Source organism: Diadema antillarum, unplaced genomic scaffold (genome assembly GCF_040938485.1).
Source record: "Diadema antillarum isolate AM-2024a unplaced genomic scaffold, OU_Dant_1.0 seq00000676_RagTag, whole genome shotgun sequence".
Lineage (NCBI taxonomy): Eukaryota > Metazoa > Echinodermata > Echinoidea > Diadematoida > Diadematidae > Diadema > Diadema antillarum.
This window is the reverse complement of record NW_027271582.1, coordinates 691,407-704,092: the sequence shown is the minus strand read 5'-3', so window position 1 is coordinate 704,092 and position 12,686 is coordinate 691,407.

Below are 12,686 nucleotides of genomic sequence, written 5' to 3'. Positions count from 1 at the left end.
GATTTGAGATCTTTAACAATGCTAACTATTTCATGGTATCAAGTTGGTGAGAAAAAAAGAGAATTACCAAGTGATTCAGAAAAAATACTGCATAAGATTACTATCGGTTACATTAATGGAAGATGTTAATTTCATAACCATTTTCAATAATTTTAGAATAAGAGGGTTTTTTTTAATTTCCCAAAAGATCCGTAAGTACCTTCCAAATCGAGTTAATATTAGATTCTTTAGATTCAATAAACCGAACATCATTGAACATGCCGACATATCCAAATGTCTACAATATTAAGAAAGAGCCCATTTAATTGTTTTCACCAACAAACCCCCAAAATTAATATTCCGATGATTGAGATATAACAGTTAGCACGTCGATCCCGCCTGCCCCCCACCCTACCCCCCCCCCCCCCTCCTCCACTCACGTGGTCATCCGTACCGCATACGGGTTCCCGATTTTTCGGGGAAGGGGTAAATTTTCGGGCTCACCTGTGTACATGACCGTGTATGTTTTGTTGTGTGAAATAGTTTGCTTTTGTTGTAGTTAAGTAAGTCGATAGTTGGTTGCAAATGTGTATTTATTTCTTTGTGCATGAGGCCCCAATATCTAAGGACAAATTCACCTTCATGTGGGTTGAGTGAACGCACCAATATTAGTAGAACACATCAATGAGAGTTTGAGGAAAATCTGACAATCCGTTCAAAAGTTGTGAATTTTTGAAGTTTCTGCTCAGTCACGGCTGGATGAGAAGACTACTATAGCTTGTGATATCATACAACTATATAAAGAAAGTATAAGGATAAATCAGACATTCTCACTTTTCTCACATAATAAAAGAACACTCAACTTCTCTCTTTCAGAAGTCAGGGGGAATAATGTTACCCCTAACATAAGTCAGTAACAAGTCGAAGAAACGTGCACTTTATTCAAAAACTCAAGTTTTGTGAAATTCTCTTTTTATTTTCCTTGTGACATCATACACTGTAGTAGTCTTCTCCTCCAGCAGTGATTGCACAGATATTTTTAAAATTCGTAACTTTTGAACGAATTGTCGGATTTTCCCCAGACTTTCACTGATGTGTTCTACTAATGTTGTTGCCTTCACTCAATCCACATTAATATGAAGGTGAACTTGTCCTTTAAAGCTCGGCGTACTGAGGATCCTCCTGTATGGTACCTTGACTTTTTTCTTTTATTATATCTCCGTTCTCTGTCACCATGATTTGCTTACCTTTCATGTGCAAAATCAGCCATGAATTATTACGAACCATGTGTATATTTTTGAAAGTGATCATAGCTGAGTATTTGGACCATACAGAAACAGTTAAATGAAATGAGATGACATGTAGGATAAATCTGGTACGACGTCTTTGAACCATTTCCAAATAAGTCTTTGGCCCAATGCATATTACACTCATGTGCGACTGAACTACTGTCTCTCAACACTCAAGTACAATGCTATATCAAATGATCAAACTCATGATCTTTTGTGCTCGAGAGTCATGAGTGTGAAATCTTCAGTGAGACACACAACCACACACATGCATGTAAATATATAAGGGTATTATTCATGATCGTTCAGTCGATTGGTCTGCTACTTGAATATGGATATTAATGAGCATAACATATACTGAGAATCCATTTTGCGTATACAGAATCTGGGTCACCCAAAATAATGTCTGTTCCCCCAGCAACGCTACGCGGCTGCTTTCGCATCAGGGGTAGAACCGTGCTTGCACGTTATACACTGAGCGATTTCTTTGGCGCGAATATGTAGGGTATATGTATGTAGGCATACCACACGCCTATTTCGATCAACACGCTGTGGAAATCGATCGTCTCTCGGAAAGTAAACTGGTGATTGGCTTCAACATCTCCTCTACCTGAGTAGATTACACGGTACGTGCCACGATGATTCTTGAAGCATAAGGTTGAAGTTACGCAGTAAGAAATTATATAATATGTGACCTTAGAAGACCGTTTCAGGCGGATGCAAAATTTAAAAAAATGACAGTTTTTGCATGAAGAAGGAAGTTCGAGTTCACCAATAGATTGTTCAACAATGCCTTCGAAAGATAAATGACTAAGATAGGTGGTTTAAAAATCCATCACAATATTTTAGGTAAGAAAGCAAGTACGAGATCAAAGCTGATATAGGGGTGACAAAACGAAGGTGCTCTTGCTAGCGAAGAAGTTATGTACGAAGTCGGTTTGGTCGGCCTGAATACAAAGATTCCAAAATAATGTAGGTCGTGCTATTTTCACCTCTGTGAAGGGCAATAACAAGAATCCTTTATTATGACAGTAAAGGTGACAATGAACTGGTTTCCATATGGCGCACTGCAAATCTGTAAGGAATCTCACGGCACTTTATACTTGTATACAAACAAATGTACTTTAGATAAGGTCATACAATAATATTCGAAGAATGCAACATAGACCTTGTATTTTTCAACATTTTCGACATTACGTGGGTTAGCTTAAATTAAGTTAATGCAACATTGTATAAGAAAGTCTTTCAGTTTCTGTTTAAACGTGTCAGTAGCCATCTTACCTCTTCGCAGATCTGGTAGAGAGTTCATAATAGGCCATGGGGTGAAGCTGAAAAAGAGGCTTAGAAAATGGGTTTCGTTCCAGCAACACTGGCACTACTTTCTGAATGCGGAAATGTGATGTTTTGTACATCCTAAATATACTGTAAAAAGTTCTCCTCGAAATATCCTGTAGTTTTTCCGAAAATCCATATTTTATAAACTGCGACCAGCAGCCCAATACACATATCGTAATGGGGCTGCGGATTGTAGCATTTAGGATCATGACAGGGTAGTATCGCGGACAAAATGTCAACCTTAAATCGAACAAAAATTCTTCAATTTGAAGACTTACAAGTAAGGTTGAAGTATTGACAATAGGGTTCGTGCAAGGTTTGGTTCTACAAATAGTCATTTTCTGTTCGATTTGATGACTTAATATGACTGGGTCGAGAGGAATCTGGGAGAGCTACGCTGAATCTGACGGTCAGCGCAGGCGCACACATCACTGCGCACAAATTTCGAATCCATTGACTGGATATTAGATGTCTGTGTGTGCATGCGCTGGCCGTCAATTCAGTGTAGCTCTCCCAGTTTCCTCTCGACCGAGTCACATTTAGTCATCAATTTGAACAGAAAGGAACTATTTGCAGAAGCAAACCTTGCACGAACTCTGTTATCAATACTTCAAATTTATTAATAAGTCTTCAAATTGAAGATTTTTTCCCGATTTTAAGTTGATATTTGTCCGCGATAAAACATCCGTCATGATCCTGTATGCTACAGTTCACAGCCCCATGACGCTATGCGTATGGGGCTGCTGGCCGCAGTTATGCGTATGGGGCTGCTAGCCGCAGTATAGTTCCCATAGTGTTTCTAAGCTGAAATACATATACACATTTGTAAAGCACTGCTTTTAGCCATATACCTAGAAAAAAAAAAGTGAAGTTTTGGTTTAATAGTTGCATTATATCTCATGTTTCAGCTTTTCCTGATGCTGGCTATGCAAAGGAGGACAAGAGCAAAGTGGTTCAAGACCATATGAGAGAGAGCACTGACTGACCGTCAGAGGTCAAGGCAAATGCCTTATATTCTGTTCAAAGACATGTTATTAATCAAATGACTAATCATTCAAGGCAAAAAAAAAAGAGAAAAAAATTCAGTGCGTTTGTTTGTGTGTGTGTCCGCGTGCATGTGGGAGAATCTTATTGTACACACACACACACACACACACACACACCCTCACATGCACACACACATACGCACACACATAGTTATGAAGATTCAATATACCCAAGTGTATTAAAATATTATTCTACATGCCTTGGCCATTTATCACATCAGCATCATAAAAAAGATTATCATAAACATGAACGCACACAATGATATAATACATGTATTGATCAGTGCATTACACATACACAGGTGCATATAAACGCTGACATATTATATACACTCACACGCACACATACAAACTCATTTACACATATGAGACATTACTATTAAACAGATCATATTGTTTATCAGTAAACATGTTTTTCTTTTCTTCTTCCTCTTCTTCTTAAGAAGCTTTAGTATACTTAGATCACATAGCAATCACGTTGTTCATGAAATATTATACATTACTTTAGCACTAGAAAATTTAATCTTCATAAAATTTCCTGAAGTTTTCATTGCTATCATTAGGTTACAACATGGTGGGACACTACCTCCTTTCATGTAAGATAGCTCAAAATGATAATCAGTCAAATTTTCTAGTTTTGATAAATTTCCTGGAACATTCCATGGTCCAAATATCCTTGAAAGGGTGTAAAAGTTTTGAAAAATGACAATATATAAAATAAAGGCAAAATTATAGTTTACCCATTATTGAGTGAAAACTGTTGGATTCTGTATTGGAGGCAATGTGTACCTAAAAATCTTGGAGAGAATAAAACAGAAGAAGAAGAAGAAGAAGAAGAATCAGACCGCAATGCGGCTGTTAATGAGCTCAAATAAAAAATGCATCGTACGCGCAGGTTTTTGCGCATGTCGTTCTCGGCACCCGAGATTCTGCGAGATATTCAGAGACGAAGTGCATGGTCGACGAGATTCACTTAGGGACGACGTTAAGATCTACTCTCCGTGACTAATTGATATGATTTGTGAATATTTGATATAAATCACACCTTTTAATGCTTACATCATGTAAAATGAACTTATGATACCATCATTATTATCACTGCATCCTACTGACATTTTTAAAACGATCCTAAGACAGATTATGACGAGGCTTTCTATAATATTGATCACCCGACCCGTTCCAAGGTTGAATCACCTCATTGGAACTGATACCAAACGTTCTAGAGATTCTTGTTATAATAGCACAGTAAGAACTGAATTGGTCCCTCGCTTAGAAAGCTATAAAAATTGAAAGTCTCGTCGAGTAAAAATCGTGGTTTGGCAATTTGAGATACATGCAGGATCATGCGCTCCCAGGGTATCATTAGTTAAATTACTCAGCGATGTATACAGTGGATTGATATGAAATAATTATTGTAATAAACAATAGACAGCCCCAAAGAACTATGTGTGCAAAGTAAGTGTTAGATCTTTTATTTTTGATTTATGATAAGCTTTTCATTAATGCAACAGTTACAGTATCTAGTTGACTAAACAAAATCCAAGCCAAAGTTGAGCTGTCGATCAGAGTCGTGAGAGTGGAGTGTTGTTCTTGTTGTTTTAATTATACGTGAAGATCTTAGTTGTAGTTGCCTGAGCCCGAGCGCGTATACATACATTGTTCGCGCGCGCGCATACACACACACACACACACACACATAGGGTCCTACTCTTTCATCTACACACAGAGTAATACTGTATGTACAGTACACGTTTACTGTCCTTCCGCGCCGTTCAACTCTCCACTCAGAGGGAATTAACCAATCAGAAACGCGTATTCGCGGCAAACTGAAATCTCGTCAAAAATTAATTGTACAACGCATTGAGTTATTCGATCACCTGACCCGTCCCAAGAAACAGTCCACATGAAGTCATTATATTTTCATAGTATGATATTTCCTCTTTTATTTCATCCCTCCTCCATTTTGGTCCACGTTTATTTCATTGTTCTAATGTTCCCCCTAAGAAAAATGGAAAATATGCAAATTTTATGTTTTATAATTTCCTTGTTCAGTATACCTTATATGTCACAACCTTTCAAGTGGTCGGATGTCATCAAAGTACAATTTTTCAGTTTTTTATCGATGTATAAATCATGTAGATTGGTAATGTCGTTTAGATTTACAGGGACTCTAAAAATCCAGCTCATTACGTATTCATGTCCGTGAGGTCCATGCATACGCGTACGATAAATGCAAAGGCTTTACATGGTGTTGCGGTCTGACTGTATACCAAAGAGTATACACTGTACCTTTCTGCAATCTTTATGTGTAGTATGAATGCATGAATGCCTATTTGGCCATTTGGCTTCATCTTAAGGCACATATTTGACACATTAGAGTAAGTCCTTTTTTCATCAAAACACGTATACTGTGTTACGAATGTATCTCTCTTATAAAATCCGGAGGCATATGGACAAATATTGATTTTCCTTAAAATTAGAATGATTTTTCCAACCCAACCCCATCTTCGAAGCTGTACTTTACGTGTATTACTATAGGCACTTCCGGGTTCAGGCTTGTGGTAGTCGACCTCTTTGAAAATGGCGGCGGGTCGTTCAACTGGCCCCGCTTCTATATGCGAGCGCACGGTCTATTACATATAGAACCTCTGTGATCCTGCCATAAACTCGCGTGTTAACGGTAGGACTAATGACGTCACGATCCTGAATCCTGCCATAGACTCCCGTGTTAACGGCAGGATTTAATGTGTCTACCGGTAGGTGATAATACTACTCCAGTTTATAATTCAAACGCAATTATGCCCGAGGCTCAAATCCTGATATATCTAACTGATCGCTATTCTAAAGTTATTCAACCACGAATAACATCACGTTTTAGACGTCAATGGCAGAAACATAGAATTTTCGGCATTTTTTTGTACGCGATCAATGGAATATTACGAGGTTATGACATGGTCTGCTCACTCATTTGCATATTCATATCCACTGTACAAGAACTGTTGTGCAGAGATAAGTAAAAGCTCAAAATTTCATAGCTTTCTTATTTTCATCCGATTCTTTTTATATTTGAAATTATAAGATTTTACTCTTTTATATCAGACTAACTTATTCTTAGACTGCATTTCCCCTTTAAAAGAAGATAATATGGTATACTTGTTTGTAATCTTCTTGTATTAAACTGCGTCCTACCTCTATAGCAAAGCTTTATTTCGAGACTTTAAAGCAGTTTTGGAACTATTTGCAAATGGCTGAGTAGAATATTCATTCAACTGAAAGGTAAACAGGTTTGGAAGCTGAATGCTTCCCTTTTTTAAACGAAACTATAACATCTGACTTTCGAATCTGACAGTGTGTGAATATCAAGGTGCATGGATAATGGAAATGTTGATGATGTTGATAATTAAGCTTTTAGTTTTTAAGATTTCTCTGTAACATTACATTTCTTGAAACGTAATAGAAGTCATTTTATCGCATACATGTCAGCCAAAGCTAACTTGCGTTGAAACACTGAAAAATAGCTTAACAAACAAAATGTCTTCTGAGTATTCCCCATCTCCTTTGATGTGCAAATTGCGCAAAAAAAAAATGCCACCGAAATTCATTACGTTCTTACCAGCTCTATGAAATTCCAGTGGAAGCACAAAAACGACAAGTACCCAAAACCTGCCGATTGTGGAAAGTACCGTCTTTATCCACTTGGGTGTCATCACAGAAGAGGCGATCTTTAGAACACTGGAATTGACTAAAGAGTTGCTGTCACTATGCGTTAAAACAGCAGAATTGGTTTAGATCCCAGACAATGAGTTTCCGTAGTAGTATACGTTGTGAACGTCGTGAGGATACAAACGTATATTGAAGTCTGTATAACAAGCACGTGAACAATGGACGCTCCACTATGGAAGTAGGAACCCGTCAAAAACATCACTTTCCGACTTTGTTTAATTCCACTTCCTGTGTTACAGGTTGCAATTATGATAACAACATGACGTTAAAGTGATCTATAGCTTTCATTAAAGACCTAACTTCACGTTTCTAACATCTTTTGGTGAGATAAGGAGAAACCTCCTACGAAATATGAAAGAGCATGTAATTCCAAGAGGAATTCACTGTTTGATTTTATGCAAATTGGTTTTGAAATGGTTGAGATATCCAAAACAGACCCATCCTAATAAAAGTTGGGATCCACCTTTTATTACGATCGCTTTGTTTTACTTTGTTTTTAGAAGCTGCAGCCATTCCTAAATCGATTTTATTCTCATAAACTTTGAATTCCTCTTAGAATTATATTATGCTCTGTTCTATTTCACAAGTGACGTTTTGGTATCTTACAAAAAGTTGAAAGCTCAATTTTTATTTCCGCCAATACTATTCCATCCCTTCAATTCCTGGGTCACGTTGCAATTCGAATTACCACATGACATAAATATTTGCTACATGTGGTAATTCAAATTACAACATGACGTTAATTCCAGGGTCACGTAGGAATATACGAATTACCACACGACGTTAAAGGGAACGAATAGATTTGGTTGAGACCTAATTTCAGGTTTCTAACATTTTGGGGTAACCTCATGAAATATGAAAGAGCATGTAATTCCATGAGGAATTCCAGGTTTATTTGATGAAAATTGGTTTTGAAATGGCTGATATAGCCAAAACAGAGCAATTCTAATAAGTGTGGGACCCACACTTTATTACGATTGTTTTGTTTTACTTTGTTTTTGGATGTTTCAGTCATTCCAAACCCGATTTTCATCAAATAAACTTTGAATTCCTCCTAAAATCGTAGGCTATGTTCTATTTCATAAGTTTTTTTGGTATCTATCAAAAAGTTAACAGCCCAATTCTTATCTCCACCAATACTGTACAATCCCTTTAAAGTCTATCTGCACCCTGAAATTTATTTTTCTGACATTGTATGTTGTTGTACTGGTAATATCCCTACCAAATATAAGAGTGCAAAGTTACTTACATACAGAGATATAGCAATATATTAAGAGAAATAGAGCAATCTCTAAAATGCCAAAAATTACTTGCGCCTTGATCTAAGAGTAGTCGCTTGGCGTTATCGACTGCATTCGATTGCGTAGTTCGATAATTTTTTTTTACGATCAGTGTACTACGATACTAGTGCTCTCAAAACACACAAACGCACGTCAATGTTCACGTACGGTATACGCAGCTATAGGTTGATGCTGCCGCGCCACACCGAATACTCTTTTCGTACATGGAAACGCTATGGGACATGAATTATTCATAAGTTGGGCTGAATGTTTTTGATGTGCGCAAGTGCGTGGACAATACATTATAATAAATAATATCGTATATGAACAGAGTGATTTTTGTTTAAAACTGATGTATTTGTTTAGAGGGTAGTATAAAAACAGTATAGGCCTAGATAACCCCTTTTATTAGGAACTTTAGATATAATAACGGTACATTGCTCTGGATAAAGACTAAGCGCACCGCGTGACAGCTGTGGACATCATAACCCTTTGGATATTCCCTTCGCTTCCTTGAATAAAGACTAAGAGCACCGCGTTTCCAACAGAACACCTGTGGACATACAGAAGACAGTGATCTTCTTTGTATAGCGGTAAGTTTCGATTCAGAAGTATAGGGATATAAAAACGAGACCAAATTTGTTTATTTATTATGAATAAGCTACTCATTCGGAAATGCTATCATAGCGTGATAAGTATATCTATGCCCGACAAACAAAATGACACCAAAAAGGTTTTGCCACTTCAGGTGGTACCAATAACCCATTTTCGGGCCTTGGCCCATGGACTACAGTGCCCAGGGCAATCCACATGAATTATTGATTGAGCATTCATGTGCCTGGAAGCGCGAGACCGATGCTTCGTCAACAGGTGGTTCAGGCATGTCCTTTGTTCAGGGCTATTGTCAGCACACACTCACATACGCATCATTGGTTCCTGTGCAAAGTTCAATGTTTGCACAGAGGGTTAAAATTTGACCAAAATCTGAAACCTTACTTCAAAATCAATCTTAGATTAAATGGAACTGATTTATGCTTTCACGTTCAAATCACCTCCAACAAAATTGTACACTATTCAGCTATTACTCATATCAGTGACAGTTTTATCGGATAAATATTATTTGAACTATTAACGATCAAAAGTGGGAAATGTTTTTTGAAACGCATAGTACATGCCCAACACACACGCACACACACATATATATACACACACACATACACATACACAGGTGCTAGTAGCTAGCTCGCTGCGCGTTCATTGTCTACAAGTTGGCCAAGCTATACAGTAGCATTAGTCCACCCGCATGCGCACTTCAGTCTTTCAGTTCAACTTATGAATAATTCATGTCCCATAGCGTTTCCATGTACGAAACAAATATTCGCGGCCGGGCAGTGTGGCCGGCCGCTTACGCTGGCCGGCCGCTTGGCTGGCTGCTCCCTGCCGCCCGCACCACGCCAAGTTGGCATGGCGCTGCTCAGCTCTGCCCTGCCACTGTGAGCAAGCTGCTGATGGCGAGACCGGTGCGGATACGATAAGGATGGAATCCAGAGACTCCAACTCTCCCGTTTTCGACGGGAGATCTCCCGCCGAAAACCCATTTTTGCAAAATCTCCCGTTCTCCGGCTTGAGATTTAATTTCTCCCTCCCTGGCTCTGTGTCTCCCGTTGGAAAGGATTTCTTACTTATTGCTATTGTATGTTGAAAAAAAATAAGCCTTAGATAGCACGAGAGAGCATCTAGAACCCTAGGAACTTCGCGCTTCGCACACATTAACTTGGAGTCTCCCGTTTGCTAGGGGTTTCAGGCGGGAGAATCTCCAAATCAGAAGGTGCTTTGGGTTGGAATCTCTGGGAATCATGCGAACAAATATCAAACATATCATCAAACATGCGCAAAACTCGACTTCCTCGAAGAGGAAATTAGTTTTAGAAACCCTAAATGCACCTTTATACATGATAAACGTAATAGTTTTACAGAGATTTACGGACAAAACGACAGCCAAAATTTACTAGGCCCAGTTCGTACACCGCGCCGGAAATGAACATGCGCCTATGGGGATCGCGAAACACCCACCCAAACGTTGTGAAATATCTTTTATTTAGCATTTAAAGAAAATGACTGAACACAATTCCATCAAAATTACGGTAAGAAAAGTCATCAAGAATATATGACCACAAACACAGACAAACGATTACTATACTACCAGCGGAACAACTCGGCCCACCTTCGACGGGTGGTTCGAGTTGTCCCGTGGACCGAGTTAGCCCGGTTCCGTTGTAAATACCACCTCGATCCCTTATGCTGAATTATGACATGACCAAACGACACGTTGCAAATAATTATGACATGACTGTCCGAATTACAACACGATGTTAATTCCTGGGTCATGTTGCAATTCGAATTACCACGTGACATAAATATTTGCTAGATGTTGCAATTCAAAGTACAACATGACGTTAATTCCGGGGTCGTGTCACAATTCTGCCCAGAGGCAAAGTTCTATTTTAATCTCATGCGGTAATTCGAACTGCAACGTGACCCAGGAATTAAAGGGATAGGATAGTATTAGCGGAAATGAATATTGGGCTTTCGACTTTTTGTTAGTTACCAAGAAACCACTTGTGAAATACAGCCGAGCATATCATTCGAAGAGAAATTAAAAGTTTATTTGAATAAAACCGGTTTAGGAATGGCTGCGGCATCTAAAAAGCAAAACAAATCGATCGTGATAAAAGATGGGTCCCTTTTTTATTAGGATGGCTCTGTTTTTGATATCTCAACCAGTTCAAAACCAATTTTCTTTAAATGAAACAGTGAATTCCTCTTGGAATTACATGCTTTTTCAAATTTCATAGGAGGTTTCTCCTTTTCTCACTAAAAGATGTTAGAAACGTAAAGTTAGGTCTTAAACAAAGCCATAACTCCCTTTAATGTCGTGTTGTAGTTAATTGCAACCTGTAACATAGGAAGTGGAATTACAACAAGTCGGAGAGTGATGTTCTTGATGGGTTCCTGTTTCCATTATAGTGGAGCGTCCATTGTTCACGTAATTGTTGTCATACAGACTTTAATATACATTTGTATCCTCACACCGTTCACGACGTACTACTAGTTAGACGCATTGCATGGGATCTAAACCAATTCTGCTATTTTAACGCAAAGTGACAGCGGCTCTTTAGACAATTCCAGTGTTCTCAAGATGGCCTCTTCTGTGATGACACCCAAGTGGATAAAGACGGTACTTTCCACAATCGGCAGGATTTGGATACTTGTCGTTTTTGTGCTTCCACTGGAATTTCATAGTGCTGGTAAGAACGTAATGAATCTCGGTGGCATTTTTGAGCTATTTGCAAATCAAAGGAGATGGGGAATACCCAGAAGGCAATTTGTTTGTTAAGCTTTTTCTCAGTGTTTCAATGTACGTTAGCTTTGGCTGACATCTGTGCGATAAAACGACTTCTATTAAATTGCGAAAAATGTAATGTTCAGGAGAAATCTTAAAAACTAGAAGCTTAATAATCAACATCATCGACATTTCCATTATCTATGCTCCTTGATATTCGCAATTGCCAGATTCGAAAGTTAGATTTTATAGTTTCGCTTAAAAAGCGGAAGCATTCAGCTTTCAAACCTGTTTACTGTTCAGTTAAATGAACATTCTACTCATTCCTACTGCAAATAGTTCCAAAATTGCTCTTTCTTGAAATAAAGCTTTGCTATGCTATAGAGAAAGAACGCAGTTTAATACTAGAAGATTACAATCAATTACATCATAATTATTATCTTTTAAAGGGGAAATCCAGTCCAAAAATAAGTTACTCTGATATAAAAAGAGTAAAATCTTATATATTCAACTGTAAAAATTTGACTGGAATCGGATGAAAAATAAGGAAGTTATGCACAACAGTTCTTGTACAGTGGATGTCGTAACCTCACAAATTTTCCATTGATAGCGTACACACAAAAAAAAAAGAAATGGCGAAATTTCTATTTTTCTGCCATTGAAGTCTAAAACATTGTTAATTCTAGTTGAA